The 17,726-nt window shown below is 39.9% G+C and overlaps 1 protein-coding gene and 1 pseudogene across 1 annotated transcript in view; both read left to right on the plus strand.

Moving 5' to 3' along the window:
* Positions 1 to 17,726, plus strand: part of LOC129772853 (kinesin-like protein CG14535) — a 458,100-nt gene that overhangs the window by 393,699 nt on the left and 46,675 nt on the right. The gene's annotated exons all lie outside the window — the stretch shown is intronic.
* On the plus strand, positions 10,464 to 10,666 carry LOC129780948 (U4 spliceosomal RNA; annotated as a pseudogene).

Here is a 17,726-nt window from a genome sequence, read left to right on the forward strand (position 1 = left end):
GTTATAGTTTAATTTTTTTCTAGACGAATTTCAATGTCTAGTAAACTTTTTCACAAATGTATACGGAGTGTCTGTGAATAATAGATAACGGTACTTGATATCAACAAAATATTGAAAGTGTGGAAAGATAAGAGGATCTCTTTCAAGGGAAATTAATTCCGACCGCAAAGGATTAGTATTTCATTTCGTTTCATTTTTGTGATGCGATGTATCGTCATTAGGTCCTCGCATGATAATCGCTGCGATCCTCCTAGTATTGATATCATTTTTCGCTGTACAATTGCCTATGTTGCCGCAGCCCGGAGGACAGTCGCTTATGATGTTCGTCACCCCGTCATAGACAAAAGTCATTCCCTAACTGGACTTATCTATAAAAGGGCGTAGGGGAAGTGGGGGCATAGGGGTCACCCTAAAGAATATGTCCATTTCCAGCGCCTACATACCGATTTAAATTCCGTTTTTCGAAGAATATTATAGTTCAACTTATTGTTCTGCGAGATAGCGAACGGCTTTTATTATTAAAATAAAAAATAGTACACTTTTCATCATTAGGAAAAAAGGTGAAAATCGAACTTTTTTTGCTTGGAGGTAAAGTGGTCACCTAGTGGGGGCAAAGTGGTCACCCGCACATATCAAGTTAAATGGGATAGATCTATGCGTTTCGACGTGGGACTACGTCTAACCGGAGTATATGGGGGGTAAAATGAAAACCTAAACACAGAACATGCAGGAAAAAATGAAAGATTCCGAATGCTTATAACTCGAACATTTCTTACTGGATCGGAAAGATGTTGGCATCAATTGATAGGGAATATTTCTACGCTTCTATCGCTATTGATAAAATGTTATTTTTCATTAGCTAAACAAATGAATAATTGTAAAATGTTAAGCGTTATCTAAACGCCCTAACTGCCTCATTTTGATTGGCCCTATCTACGGTTTCCCTAATACAGCCATCAAAACCAAGCAGCCTTGGGTATATCGGCATTGCAAATACATGAAAGAATGGGGACTTTTTTTTCTCATCGAAATGAGTTCCCTAACACAGACTTCAAACCCAAGCAGCGTTGGAGAGATCGGCATTGCAAATACATGAAAGTCGGGGGTATTTTTGTTCCGACTGAAATGTGTTTCCCTAACACAGACTTCAAATACATGGAGCTTAGGGAAATTGGCATTGCAAATACATGCAAGTCGGGGGTATTTCTGTTCCGACTGAAATGTGTTTTCCTAACACGGGCTTCAAATCCATGGAGCGTGGGGTAATTGGCATTCCAAATACATGTAAATCGGGGGCATTTTTGTTCCGACTGAAATATGTTTCCCTAATACAGACTTCAAACCAAGATATCTGGGTAAATGGGCTCAGCAAATAAATGCAAACTGCGAGTACTTTTGTACTCGCTTGCCTTTGTGTAAACTAGAATATGTTTCCTTAAAACAGTCTTCCGGGGGTACTTCTGCACTCGCATGTTTTTTTTTTGCACTCCGAAAAGTGTTTTCCTAACACGGATTACAAAAGCAGGTACGAACACAACGCTTTGGCTCGGTTATTCAAGATTACATTGAAGGATATGCCTTCATAACCGTTTGCTACGATAACACCTACTGATTAAACAATATGCGTTCAATGTACATGTCAAAATGAGTGCCTGAAGTTCATCAAATCAAGCAAATTCGCGGTTCAAGAAATACGTACACTTGAGAGATGCAATCTTCAGAAGGAAACGTAAAATAAAATAATCGTTTGATAATTCATCCGTTCCCATAATTTGTCCTAGGCATCATACCAAACGTAAAAGGACTGTCATTAAATTTACTTGTAACAAAGAACATTATCTATCACAATGCATGGATTGACCTTATATGTACTTATACAATATTTTTACTCACAAAGCAAATATATTGAATTCAATCAAATTCGGGAATTGTTTCATTCAATCAAAAATTTAATTAATACAAACGAATGATTGCTACGCTAAGGTAGTCCCACGTAAACCTTGCGGTTATATCATAGATATAACCCACCCATTTTTTCGTCCAAATTTGTTCAAATCATATTTGTTACAGTAGGTACATGTATGAAATAAGCTTGGCCTATTCACCTAGAGTCTCAATTTAAGTTTTCTCATGCATACAAAAACATAGTAAGAAACACATAACGTTCCGCATAATGAGGTTTGGTTTAGTTGGAGTGGCATATTTAACCAGGGTCAAATCCACAAAAGGATCTTCTTCAAGAGCAGAATGTAATGAGGTATATCAGCTTTAGTAAACAGAACATTGTAAGTTATTATGCCCCCAAACATGACAATAATGTCAATGCTAATTAATCGCTGAGATTAAACAAAATATCTGTTCACCTCTCCTAGAATATGTGAACAGTCGTCCAAACTGATGATTTGTTCAACATATCAGATTGAATAAACTAAATTTCATGAGAAATTCTTTAGATACCATGCGCACAGAACTACGGCCGAATGGCTATCGAGAGAGTAAATTCGATTTTTATTTGTATTTTGACATGCGAGAGCTCTACTGAAGTACAGGGTGACTCAAAAGTCATTAAATTCTTCAAACATAAGGTGACTATCAATACGGCATCTATATTCGATAGATATACTACCAAACGAACAGGTGACCACTTTGCCCCCCATGACCAATTTGCTCCCACTACCCCTACGTTAGATGGGATGCAAAGCAGTTATGTATCAATAATTGATTTCTTCAATTTGAAGTATTGCTTTTGCTGTTTTGCAGTCCAGTTAGCTAGTAAAATTCGATAATTGTATTAATTTTTCGGCCCAATTAACGAACCTTTTTTATTTGTTAAATTGTACACTTGTGTTATTATTGATGACTCAGGCGAAAAAATTGCTGGATAAATTTGCTGTCTAATGGTATATATTATAACAGATATCGTAAGAACGATTTAGCGTAATATGCATTTGAAAACTCTTAGACAAACATTACATTTTTTGTAGAGGGACCCCCTATATAGAAATAAAAGACGTAGCCCTACGTCAAGACTAAACTAAAAATTTTCATTTCAATGTTAAAATTTCAAGACTGCATTCGGGTGTTCTTCTCTGATAAAAGTGGATCCCTACCTAGATGGGGACTACGGACGTTGATGACGCTGAAGTTAAAGAAGTGGCTTCGCATACTCAATCTGCACATTATTTCTGTAACCATTTTTAAAGTATATTGATTTTTTTGAAAACAAAACACAATACGCTTGTGCACATTAGTGAACTCTTCATTTGTGAACAGTTCATGATGCAAACGTTTATCTTCGAATAAAGTACTAGTAGCTGCTGAATACTACTTAAATAATGAGAGAGTGCAGAATTCATTCAAACTCTTGTGATCATCCTTTCTCTTTAACATTTCAGATAAACCCCCTTCCGCTTTCTGCCGTACTGTTTTCTACCGCTCCTCTAACCCTGCTTAATAACCAAACGGGCGCACCTTTTTCCATAGATCTGCCTTAAGCTCGTCAAGTAGTTTGATAGGTTTGGCAATGATAGCTAATTTTGCAGCACATCTTGACTTGCAAATCATATCCTCTAAGCCGGAGCTTGCCTGAAACCGATGTCGTAAACGGCTAAAAGATTATTTTGAATGTTTATGTAAACATATACAGTTAAATGTTAAATGCATTGGTTGCACGAAAAGAACTGATGGGACGTTGTTGAATGGAAACCGCGCTATAATAGTACCGCGTTATAGGAGGGCTGTCGCAATTTCATTGCCGCGTAATATGGAAACCGCGTTCTGACAGTACCGCGCTATAGGAGGGTTGACTGTAGCAATATCGTAATGCGTCGGTGTGCGAGATCAACAAAAATTAAATGAAAAACCCCTTTGGCGATAATATTGCTTATTGCATGTTACTAGTTGCTAGTTGCTTATTGCTTCGGTGTGCGAGCCGCTTAACATTAAAGACCAATACGGAAAGGAGAGATGAATCAGCGAAGTCTCCCGCATCATTTTCAATTTTCCTCATTACAATTTCTCGTTTTACAGCGTATTTTTGTTGCTCTATCATGTTGCATTGATTGAATCCCATTTATTTCATAACTTGATTTGTCGGAATGTTTTCTTCTTCATTTGGGTAATTGTTACACAATCAAAAACACATCGGATAGTGTCGGGACAGCGTCCTATTGATTTTGCGTGAAATTGTTCTGTATAAATCGCCTTTTATGAAGAATATTTTCACATTGAAAAAGTAGATAATTCATTACCTCATTAATTCATTACCGTTATCGAATGAGCTATTATTCAGAATTGTGTTGAACGTATTGACATTTTCATTCAACGAACAGAAAAATAACAGCTTCGGTATAAACAAGCTACCTATTTTCACCTTTCATCAACCAACAAAACGAACGAACCCTCCAATTCAGCCCGTCAAGTGATCAGTGGAGAACCATCGCCTCTTCAAACAACCATTACGCGCCGCCTTTTTCACCGCCGCTAAACGCCACTCCACGCCAATTTGCGTTTGACAGATCGAGAGAGCGGAAAAGTCACCCTTCCATCGAACGCCACCCGTCCCGCCGCGGATGGGTGTCGACCGTATCACCAAACAAGGGGTGAAAACTCACTGAACTGCAAGTACGAAAATGATAAATGTTGATGCTATTAGTGAATTATTAAACAATTAATTTATAACCCTTGCTCATTTTCCGCCGACCAAATCCGGTCTGGTCGCTGGAGTCTAGCTAGCGTCCCTCGTCGTGGATAGTGAGGGGGTGAAACCAGACAAATTTCGTAATATTGCCACTTTCACTTTGGTTGGCAGCCATCGGTGAATCACGCGCCACTTTCGGACCGTCCGTGGGGATGCTTGCCCCGGTTATTCACGCTAAAGGGTGTGTCACATCAAATTGCATCACGGAAAAAACGCTGTAGAAATTCGCCCAGTAGACCGATCCTTTTGAAAATTTTAGACAGTAAAATAAAAACTATTAAACAACTTCTGGCATTTTCTTTTTATTCATACTTCGAGCCCAAGCCCGTATGCTCGCACCTTCCTCTTTACCCCGTCCATAAGGTTCTGTACAACGTCAGGTTGTAGTTTTTTTTGAACAGAAATCCATTTTCTCTTGAAGTCCGCCTCCGATTTGACAACTTTTGGGTTCTTCCGGAGGGTCTGCTTCATAATCGCCCAATATTTCTCTATTGGGCGAAGCTCCGGCGCGTTGGGCGGGTTCATTTCCTTTGGCACGAAGGTGACCCCGTTGGCTTCGTACCACTCCAACACGTCCTTTGAATAGTGGCACGAAGCGAGATCCAGCCAGAAGATGGTCGGGCCCTCGTGCTGCTTCAATAGTGGTAGTAAGCGCTTCTGTAGGCACTCCTTAAGGTAAACCTGCCCGTTTACCGTGCCGGTCATCACGAAGGGGGCGCTTCGCTTTCCGCAAGAGCAGATCGCTTGCCACACCATGTACTTTTTGGCAAACTTGGATAGTTTCTGCTTGCGAATCTCCTCCGGAACGCTGAATTTGTCCTCTGCGGAGAAGAACAACAGGCCCGGCAGCTGACGAAAGTCCACTTTGACGTAGGTTTCGTCGTCCATTACCAGGCAATGCGGCTTCGTCAGCATTTCGGTGTACAGCTTCCGGGCTCGCGTCTTCCCCACCATGTTTTGCCTTTCGTCGCGGTTAGGAGCCTTCTGAACCTTGTATGTACGCAGGCCCTCCCGCTGCTTGGTCCGCTGGACGAATGAACTTGACAAATTCAGCTTTTTGGCGACATCCCGGACCGAACTTCTCGGATCACGTCTAAACTGCTTAACTACGCGCTTGTGATCTTTTTCACTGACGGAGCATCCATTTTTGCCGTTCTTCACCTTCCGGTCGATGGTTAGGTTCTCGAAGTATCGTTTTAGTACTCTGCTGACCGTGGATTGGACGATTCCCAGCATCTTACCGATGTCCCGATGCGACAACTCCGGATTCTCGAAATGAGTGCACAGGATTAATTCACGACGCTCTTTTTCGTTCGACGACATTTTTCCAAATTTACGAAAAATTGACAGTGAAGCATGGTCAACGTGATCTATACACTCTTATCTGATTATAAGCGGAAGCTGAAGATATAATTCCTAAAAATTAAATTTCTACAGCGTTTTTTCCGTGATGCAATTTGATGTGACACACCCTTTAGTTTGTTTGCCTATTCGGACCGTACGATTCGGACTGTTTGGTCGAGCTTCACCAGGACCCACCACTGACAGACGGGCTCTCACTTTCCGCAGACGCCGATTCGATTCGGTGCGCGCGCTTGAGTTGGTGTTTAATTAAATGGAATTAATTTGTATTCGTGCTCTAGTGGTGGAATGATGTGAGCCGGTTATGGGGACAGCGAAAAAATCGTCAGATGTAGTCTAAATTTGTCCAAATTCTCTCCTTCCGCGAGAGCAAAGTTTAGATCAATTACCGATGACTCGAGGGACATATCCTAGTCGCAATCGATGCGTTCCGAAATGAACCATCCCAATGATGCGTAACATCCTCATCAAATGTGTCTGATTTTCACCGACGACTCGGGGCATTTTAGGCCCCATATTGTGTTCATTATTTAGAGCTTCAGAGTTGGAGCGATCCTAAACTACTGATGCATCTCAAATCAGCTGTGGGATATGTGCAGTCGACACCGTTCGATGGAAAACCTGAACAGGGAAGAATGCGCACCGCAGAGCAATTTTAATTGAAATTCTCCATCGGGAAGTGTATTCATTCCTATATAACTCTAGGAATGTCAATTATCCGACGTTTTGTGATTATTTGCAAAATAGCTCGGTATGCCAGTTGCTGTGCGGTTAATTTTTAGTATAGATTGCATGTGTGCGTATATCCAGCACAAAGTATTATTGGGCGGCAAACATACATCAATATTATGCGATTCGAAAATTATCTACTCTGAATATTTCGTACTGAAAACAAACTCTAGATTGCATCCTGATTGTACGATAATTCAAGTGCAATTGATACGGTATCTGAAATTACGCTACGCACCAAACAGCTGTTAGTCGTGTCCGTCCAGAGTGTGGAAAGTCACATTTCCCAGTAGTAAACAAGACCAATTGTAGCGCTTTTCTTTCACCGAGTCTGTCCATTTGCACACTTTCCTGCTGATGTTTACCGAAGACTCGTTCTCGTTCTTCCGTTTGGGTCTAATTTTTCTCGACTCCAGTACGCTTCTCCTTCCCCTCCAAACGGTAGGGAAGTGTATTTCTAACGTATCCGGTCGTTAGGAAACGAGAGACTCCGAGGAGAATTGCCACTATAAATCGGGCATAACAGCAGGTAGCAATGGTTCGTTCTAGCTAGCGATAGCTAATCGGTATCCATCCAAGCAATAGAAACCCGCAGCCCGAGAGGGGTATGGAAATGAAAATGACTGAATAAAACGTAGAGAACTGTAGAGGCGAAATCAACTCCCCGTGTTGAAGCTGATCTGCAGCAAAAGGCTGTGGAATACACACAATGCTTATCCTCAACGGTGCACTAACGGCCCAGAGTAGATTCACAAGGGTTGGTCGTGTCTTTGCGTGTTGATTTTGTGGATGGGAGTGAAATAAAATGCTGATTTCTATTCATTTAATACCTTCATCACTGCGGTTTTTGCAGAGTCTCTGGTGGGAATACATGAGTGGAAGAATTTATATTTAGCGCTAGTAGCTGTAGTTGGAAATGCTGAAATGGAACTGTGGTTCGGAAGAATCGTTTTTGGTGGAAAAGATTTTTTTTAACAGTGCCGAAAATATTCACGTTTATAACATTCAAATACGGTGAATTTCAGCCTGCCTTGTAGTGATAACCTACTGCTCAAACGAGAGTCGATAAATATGGAACAACAATATCAATGAACACCAGTGGAATGAACAGCAACATCAGCTTGCCATGAAGTTCATTTTTCATTTGCATCTTCATTTTGGTCATGATATTCGTAACGTCGAAATTGAAGATCATTGATTGAAGATGTTAGTGAAAATCAAAGCATTAAATTCAATGTCAGTCAGATGTCAGAGTAAAATCGATAACACAAAATTCTTGTTTTGGCAACTTCGGCGATAGAATGTATAGTATAACTCTTGCTAAGTTTTATGAATCTAATCCCGATTGGGCGGAAATGTCATACACCCCCAATTAGATGGGCAATGGGTGACAATAACAGACGAACGGAAAACAAACATAATCTTGTTTTGATTTCCGGTTTAATGGTACTGGCTCTAAATGACCAGCACTGATGAAAAACCCCAACGATATGGGTATTGGATGAAAGGACTTCAACAGCAGAAGTCGAATATCGTATTCCGATGCCATTTTGGAAAAAATAGATAATGGTTTTCGGTTCATTGAAGACATTGATGGAAGTAAAGTGACGAACCAGCCAAAAAGTGTTGAAAGTCATCATAATACAGTATAAAAAAAGAACGGAACGCTCAACGCCGTTCAACGCTAAACCTCACCCAGCCGCTCAACACCGCACAACGGCCAACGCTCAACGAAAACTAATTTTGCCTTTTCCGGATTTCTGGTTCATTCTTTTTCTTTTAAATATGAGAATCAAACACGACTTCAATAAAAAGTCACAGAAGGTTGTGTCCGAGACACGACCGCATAGTTGACGTAAGATTACGTTAGGCTATCTGTCGCATGCTGATTTTGGATGTTTGAAAAAATATATTGTTAAACTCTTTGATAGTGATCTGATGGCCCTGAAAAGGGCCGTTTGGTTTGGGTGTTGGGTATTCTTTGTTCATTTCACCAGTGTTACAATCGAGCTTTCGGTATCAGTGATAGAAAGTTGTTTCAGCTCCGAGGCACGTTTACGAGATTGGCGCTCATATTGCGTGAACATATATTCCGACATATTTACTCGCGTAAAACTTTATGGAGCAACAAAAACAACAATTCACTTCTGTTGTTTTTTGGCAGCGGTAGCTTTTTCGGAGCCGCCGCTGCTTATTTCTGTTTTTATTTTGGTGGTTTTCGTTGACACCATCACTTCGAGCTAAACGGCGAATAGCGAGTTTGATACACTGGATATTGTCATGTAAAACCTTGCGATACGCTTCGATCCTCCTTTGCCTTCCTTGCCGCATGAAGTCATGTTGGTTGATGTTGATCTGATGTGACCACACTTAAAACACTAAAAACATATATGTTTACCGATCTGAGCGTCGAACAAAATGATAAATCTGATTGAGCAGCAGCATCAGCAGAAAGAGAGAACATGCCTAAAACTTTCTGCTCATGATGTTTGCTGTTGCCATCAGTACTGGACCGATGCGGGACACAGCTCGATTGTTGATGTTAGGCCTCGATGTTTACCGCCGCTGCTGCTGCTACTGCCACTAAAGTCGTGATCTCAACGTGAGAGGCATGGACGTTACCGCTACACCAGATCGCCTCCACGAAAAGATTGTAATTCACCTAAGAGATAATTATTAAGAATATGGAATAAAATAATGTGAATTGAAATTGAGGGTTTTCTGAACTTATTAGAAAATATTTTTCATAACTAAATTTACACAACTCTTCAACTTTGATTTACTTCATAGAATAATAATTTAAAGATATCCTCACAACCAGTATTTCCACATTTTAATCTGTACCAGATGGGCTATAATCTTACTCATATATTAAAATATATTTTGACGTAGGACTAAGTCTTTCATTTCTATACTGGGGTATAAGTTCAAAGTTTCTAGAACGAAAGCGTTACGCCGGAGACCGAGATTTTGAGCGTTGATAGCTCCTAAACAACTGAACGAAATGGTATGATAAACACTTCATTCGAAAAATAAAATATCTACGCGTTATATGCTTGTCACTTTTTGATTCAAAAACGTGTTTCAGTAGCCCTAAAATTGCCTTCAAAACAGGCTATTGAAATCAAACCAATCGGTATATAAGTGCCGCGCAGAAATCCCCTCAGTTATGATTGCGCAACGATTAAGGTGGATGTTTCCCTAACAGAGACTTCAAAACTATGAAGCCTGTGGGAATCGGCATTGCAACATAGATGCAAGCAGCGAGTACTTTTGAACTCGCTTGCATTTTTGCAAACCGGAATGTATTTTCCCAATACAGATTCCGAAACCAAGAAGTTGGAAAAATCGGCATTGCAGATACATTCAAGTCGGCAATACTTTTAAACCCCCAAGCATTTTAACACTCCGGAATCCGTTTTGCCATCACGGTCTACAAAAGCGGGTACAAATGCAACGCTTTGGCTCGATTATTAAGACTGCATTGGAAGATATCTCTTCATGTCGCCAGCTCACTGAACTTCTACGCATACCGTTTGATGATTAGGCATAATGTTGATAACTATTTGCTGCGATAACTATTTCCATAATGCATGAACTGACCTGAATTGACCTGAATGTGGTCATTCATTCCCTAGTTTAATCAATAATTTAATCAATACACATAAAAGATAGCTCTACGCAGCGATGATATCGTACCCAATGAAGAACATCTGAGGTGCGATTATTGCTAATTGAAGAAATACAATTGATTACTAAGCCAACGGCAGTCCTACGCCAACGTGGCGGTTCTTTGACGGCTTTGCGACACTAGTAAGTGAAGTTCAATTAAGCTGAAATTTTGCATAAGGCAATTTTTCATTGGAATCAACATTTTGTTCGAAGCCCCAAGATGACCATTTTCATTGGCATCTTAATGAGGGTAAATAGATAACGATGACGAAAGGGACAGTTTTCGTTGAAGCCGAAACCACCAACGGATCAGTGACATCGAAATCCACAAAGCTGATCGTCGAATGGAGAAGTCGCATCTGACGTTCAGTGGAGTCGCTTGACAACGCACAATGGTACAGGAAGCGCATTTAAGTGGAAATTTTCATCTAGAGCTCGACTTAAAACTGTCTTCAGACGACTTTTAGAGCTTATCAAGACAAACATTTTACAGTGCTTGTAAATATCCTAATCATACTCAAAGTTATCAATGTTTTTTACCTAAAAACTCATGATTTCAAATGTAGTTTACTCAAATACAAAAAATTACATAGTTTCAAAAATTCACATTATATAGAGTCCAATATGCCCTTTCAAAGGCCGTTAATAAACATTTTTTTGCGTTTACCCCAGAAAGAACGACCAACAAATGAAAAGCGCATAATTTTGGGGAAAACATCTATAACTTTGAGAAGAATTAAGATACAGACAAGTTCTGTGTCACGAAATGTTAGTCTTAGTAAGTTCTAAAAGTTCTAAAAGTTCTAAGGTAGATCAAAAAAACATTTTTTCATGGCCACCTTAACACAACATAGAAAAAAGCGCATTATCGGTTATTTTAAGCGATAAAAGAATAATTGTTCATTTAAACAAATGATTACAGAGCCAGTGGTGGTCCTACGTCTACCTTGCGGTTATTTCACAGATATAACCCACTTCTAGTTTTTCTTCCAAAAATCTGTACCATCGAAAAAATTTGTTTGGAGAGAAATCCATTTTATAGCATAAAAAATACTCATTTATTTATTACAAACATCACATTTACATTTCATTCGTCATTCGAGTATTGGATGATGCTTATACATAGTTTTTCTGAATCTAGATTGCATACTATCATTTATTAAAAGTTCCGAGCTGCCGCAATAATATGTACCTTTCCAGATAAATATGTACGTGCGGCAACACTGCTTACAACAAGGATATCTTTAAATCATGGGTAAATGACCCTTTTTTGTCTTTGATTCTCAATGTTTCTTGACCGTTTTTTTTTCCAAAATATATATTTTTATAAAGGCTCATATGGCGTTAGCCTCACGGGGCCGGGAGTTCAATACAATTTTTCCTATTATCTATGTTAGTAATATGTAACCGATTACTCGCGGTTGGCTCGAGTTTAGTATTACAAGTGTTTTCGTAATTGGGATGTTGCTGTCTCCAATGCTCTGTACGTGTGCCCGACACGGGATACTTCCTATTGGGATGCAGCTGACCCTTAATCAGCAACGCCCCCCTAGTCTTTACCCCATATCTAGCGTGGTGCGTCTTTCTCGACTCGAGGAATCCAGGATAGAATGGTCACTAGCCGGCGCAATCATCAGTTCGTGTAGAGTTGTCATGAGCGGTACAACCTTTGGCTCTTGTTGAACGATCAGTGGACTGCACAACCTTTGGCCATCTTGACCGTTGTCATATTTGGTAATCGAAATGATGAGCGCTCAGCAATTCAATAGGCAGTTTTGAGAACGTGGATAAATTTTGTACAAGACCAATTATTGATTTGACAAAAAACAGCTATTACAATGTTGTCCTTTTGTTTGACTCTTTGCAATTTTTATCTGATTGTGATTTCCGGCATATGGTAAACCTCAATTGAGAGGGAATTCAATTTTCGGTCACTATACCACAAGATTGGTTAAATATCAACGAAAACGTGACGAATGTTGTTTTCGGAGGCCTCAAATTTCCTGAGGCCTATAAACGGGTCCATTACTGCATTGCTTTTTATCAACGTCAACAGCGGATGACGTTTAACAGAAACAAAATCGAACGAAAATATTAGGCAAAGCATTTCTGTCACTTTTACTCAATTCAACTTAGCGTATATTTTATGTTTGGAATCATTATCCAGTTAGTATATTGATTTCAATATTATTCTTTCTTCAGCTTTAATTGGCATGACATATTGCAGTACTACATGGGGGTCTCCGTAGCCACATTGGTTGCGCGTTCGCTTAGTAAGCGATCGATCGTGAGTTCAAAACTCAGGGCCCTCATTGACCATCTTTGTGTTGTTACAGAATAACTACGTCCACGCAACAATCATCAGCGATGGAGATCGATCCACGGTCGAAATAAGATCGATTCATCCATACAACTGCTCTGCTCTGCAAGACACATCGGGCTGCTGTTCTATAAATAACTCAACAATGGATCAACGACTGTCTCCGCTGTCCAGTCTTAACTGGATAATGGAAGAACAGAAAGAATACTCTTACGCCTAAATGGCTACTGTGTGAATGTACCATATGTAATGGTATAGAAGAAATACTGGCGAATGACAACTGTGTAATGTGCTAATTATAGATATGATAACCATGTGACATGTACACGATTAAAATTCGGCTCTGTTACATCTAAAATGCTAATGGGCCTTAAAATAAATAAATGGGATTAAAAAAAATTGCAGTACTTGCATATAACCGATTTGACCTTTTACCACAATAATACAACATATATAAATATGATACAGTGGTAGACATTCGTTTAGCCGCACCCTATTTTCCTCAATAATTTTAAAAATAAGTCAATTCTTTGTACAGTTTTGCTCATGAAAGACGATTATTGTTTATTTTCATCGATTTCATTCCTAAAAAAAAATATAAATTCTCTTTTTGTTTTCTAAGTAATTCAAATATGTGGAATCAGGGTGAACATTCGTTTAGCCACATCCTAAAATTTCAATAAAAGAAAATTTGTGCGGCAAATTTCGAGTCCAATCGGTAGCTAATATTTAGCATGTCCACCTCCATTTCGGATCACTTTAAAAACTCGATTTGGCATCGAGTCAGACAGCTTTTAAAGTTTTGCCATATTGATTATAGCCCAACATTTCTGAATTAAAGGGTGTGTCACATCAAATTGCATCACGGAAAACACGCTGTAGAAATTCGCCCAGTAGACTGATCCTTTTGAAAATTTTAGACAGTAAAATAAAAACTATTAAACAACTTTTGGCATTTTCTTTTTATTCATACTTCGAGCCCAAGCCCGTATGCTCGCACCTTCCTCTTTACCCCGTCCATAAGGTTCTGTACAACGTCAGGTTGTAGTTTTTTTTAACAGAAATCCATTTTCTCTTGAAGTCCGCCTCCGATTTGACAACTTTTGGGTTCTTCCGGAGGGCCTGCTTCATAATCGCCCAATATTTCTCTATTGGGCGAAGCTCCGGCGCGTTGGGCGGGTTCATTTCCTTTGGCACGAAGGTGATCCCGTTGGCTTCGTACCACTCGAACACGTCCTTTGAATAGTGGCACAAAGCGAGATCCGGCCAGAAGATGGTCGGGCCCTCGTACTGCTTCAATAGTGGTAGTAAGCGCTTCTGTAGGCACTCCTTAAGGTAAACCTGCCCGTTTACCGTGCCGGTCATCACGAAGGGGGCGCTCCGCTTTCCGCAAGAGCAGATCGCTTGCCACACCATGTACTTTTTGGCAAACTTGGATAGTTTCTGCTTGCGAATCTCCTCCGGAACGCTGAGTTTGTCGTCTGCGGAGAAGAACAACAGGCCCGGCAGCTGACGAAAGTCCGCTTTGACGTAGGTTTCGTCGTCCATTACCAGGCAATGCGGCTTCGTCACCATTTCGGTGTACAGCTTCCGGGCTCGCGTCTTCCCCACCATGTTTTGCCTTTCGTCGCGGTTAGCCTTCTGAACCTTGTATGTACGCAGGCCCTCCCGCTGCTTGGGCCGCTGGACGAATGAACTTGACAAATTCAGCTTATTGGCGACATCCCGGACCGAACTTCTCGGATCACGTCTAAACTGCTTAACTACGCGCTTGTGATCTTTTTCACTGACGGAGCATCCATTTTTGCCGTTCTTCACCTTCCGGTCAATGGTTAGGTTCTCGAAGTATCGTTTTAGTACTCTGCTGACCGTGGATTGGACGATTCCCAGCATCTTACCGATGTCCCGATGTGACAACTCCGGATTCTCGAAATGAGTGCGCAGGATTAATTCACGACGCTCTTTTTCGTTCGACGACTTTTTTCCAAATTTACGAAAGTGAAGTATGGCCAACGTGATCTATACACTCTTATCTGATTTTAAATTTTAAGCGAAAGCTGAAGATATAATTCCTAAAAATTAAATTTCTACAGCGTTTTTTCCGTGATGCAATTTGATGTGACACACCCTTTACTGCCTTGAGACTGAAAATGTTGTCAAATTGTTATCCGTTTGCATAGACCATCTCGGTCAAGATTCTCCATAGGTTCTCTATGGGATTGCAATCGACTGCCAGCAGGTCATTCAAGAAGCGGAATGTTCTTCTCGGCAAACCATGCCTTCGATTGCTTGGAAACGTGGATCTATGCATAATCCTGCTGAAAAGACGACATCCTCGGTAGCGTTATTCTCAATATGGCCAACCAAAACGTCCTCCAGTAATTGAAGATACTTTTCGGAGTTCATTCGGGTAAAAATGAAACAAATGAGAAGCTTGCTGTGATACGAAACGGATCCCCACACTGTCAAACTTCCGCCCCAAAGTTTCGCTTCGATCTCACGACATGCCGTTGACTTAAATTGTACCAATAGCAACTGTAACAGTCCGGACCATCCAATTTGAACTTTTTTCGCCAGAAAATACAACATTTCTACATTCTAGTTTCCATTCCATGTATCGCCGGGCGAAAATGAGATGGTTCTGCTTATGGGTGGCGGTCAGTTTCGGCTTACCTTGAGGTTTCTTCCACATGATGACTCATTCAAGGTGCGCGCAATATTCCTTTTCGTTACTGGAACAACCGATTCTGCCTTAATGTATGAGCAGGACATCGTTTCCTGGTTGCTTCGTGTCTTATTCGACCTTTAAGACCAAAGTAACTTTGGTGTTCTCATTTGTTGGTCGTTATATCCCATATTTCTGCCACTATTTAAAGAAATTCCGTACCACGTTTTCAGATAGACCAATTTTTGTTACGAACGAGCGATTAGAAAACTTTTGTTCACTGAATATCTTTATTATTTTCCGCCCCTCTTCCGTCAATAGAATACTTTTCGCCATTCTTTTAAATTTTACGTAAATCACTAATCTGACCAACTTCTTACGTTGCACTTCTAATATTTATCTTGTAAATTGAACATTCCCAAGTATTTTTTCAAAAAACACAGATAAAGGCTTGGTGATTATGCGAAAATTCGATTTTTATGCCCTGCGGCTAAACGTATGTCTCGGGAAAAAACGACGTTTGAATGTTTATATCCACCGATGCAGCCTTGTGTGATTGTGACGCACGACCTTTCAATAAAAGTGACTTAAATATACTATCACTACAGCAAATAAATATCCCCATAAAAAAACATTCGTAGTTGTTTTGTAAGTGTTTCAAGTTTTTTTTTTCAAGTGCGGCTAAACGAATGTCTGTCACTGTATAAATAGAAAAAAATAATTGACGAAGAGATTCAGGGGTGTCATACAAACATACAGCTACGTGCCGATTATCGCCAGGAGGTCCACACAATGGTGAGGCGTATTGGTCGTACAGGTTTTGCAGATGTTGCTCGGTTAATACTGCCGGTTTTACCCATATATTTCCATCGAAGAGTATTATACACTTTCCTAAGAGGTTTGTTTGCAATGTGCTTTTGTAAATAACATTCAGTGTTTGTGATTAAACGATTAATAAATGAACATGAACTCGCTCTGCACTGTCCGCTCACTACTGGTCGCGAAAAAATGTGCGCTATGAATTAAATTTATGATATAAAGTCCCTTGGGTTAGTTTCCCAGATGAGCAGCAAAATTGTTCGAGTGTGTATGTATGTTAATATTTTTATGATTTCATGAAAAATAGAAATATGTTTCTTGAAATGCAGTAATAATAATCACTTTTAAGATTGTTTAATCACTGAGTTCAACTTTGTAAATCAAACAGACGGAAAAAAACGGATTTGAACTAACAAAGTTTACAAGGTTGTTACTAATTCTGAACATTCGCGATTCTGAGAATCATCTTTCCTGTGTGTGTATTTTGTTTGTGCTACATAAAATCCAATGTTATGATTATGTTTCCGGTCGATCGGAAAATATGTGTCTCAAAATGATAATTTGAGTTATGTATAAAGAGAAGTTCCAACCGGATCCAAATCTTGTGAATACAGTGCTTGTTCGATGATATAATGATATTATAGTGTAACATCCGAGCATGTTTTTTTTTCCAAAATTCGAGCAAGTTCCAGTAATTCGGCTCACGAAATTCCTTTTACGATAAATAAAATTTGAAGCAAATTTGTTGTTCGAAATTTTGAACTGTTATAACAATCGTAAAACCGACCAAATCGAAGCGGGTGGGGGGTGGTTGGGGTGTTAAAATGAAAATCTCAGCGCTGAAAGTGTAGGAAAAAATAAAAGATGCTTCTAAACGCGCTGACTCCCACGTTTTGATTGACCCGATTTGAGGCCAAAGTTGCAGCGGAATACGGTTCCCCCAACACAGACTTCTACACCAAGAACCTGGGGGAATCAGCATTGGAACAACACGCAAGTCGGGGGCACTTCTGTTTTCACGTGCATATATGCAGATCGGAATTTGTTTCTCTAACAAGGAGAAACACAAAACCAAGGTGCATAGTATACATAGTATAAATGGTTGAAGTTGTTGAATAATGAAAGGTGCCGATAATTTTGTACCCGCATGCATTTCATCAATTTTTCAGAATTTGTTTTCCTATCATGGACTACAAAAGCGGGTATGATCACAATGCTTTCACCCGGTTATTCAAGACGGCATTGAAATATATGCCTTCTCATCTTTAGCTCACTGAACTTCTACGCATACTGTTTGATGATAAGTGCTGCGATTACGTCGATTGATTTAACAATATGCGTCCAACGTGCATGTCAAAATCGAAACAGTGTACCTGCAAATTTGCGGTTCGAGAGGTACGTAGACTTGAGAGATGCAATGACTCCATATTGAAATGTAAAATACAATGATCATTTGACTC

This window comes from Toxorhynchites rutilus, chromosome 3 (genome assembly GCF_029784135.1).
Source record: "Toxorhynchites rutilus septentrionalis strain SRP chromosome 3, ASM2978413v1, whole genome shotgun sequence".
Lineage (NCBI taxonomy): Eukaryota > Metazoa > Arthropoda > Insecta > Diptera > Culicidae > Toxorhynchites > Toxorhynchites rutilus.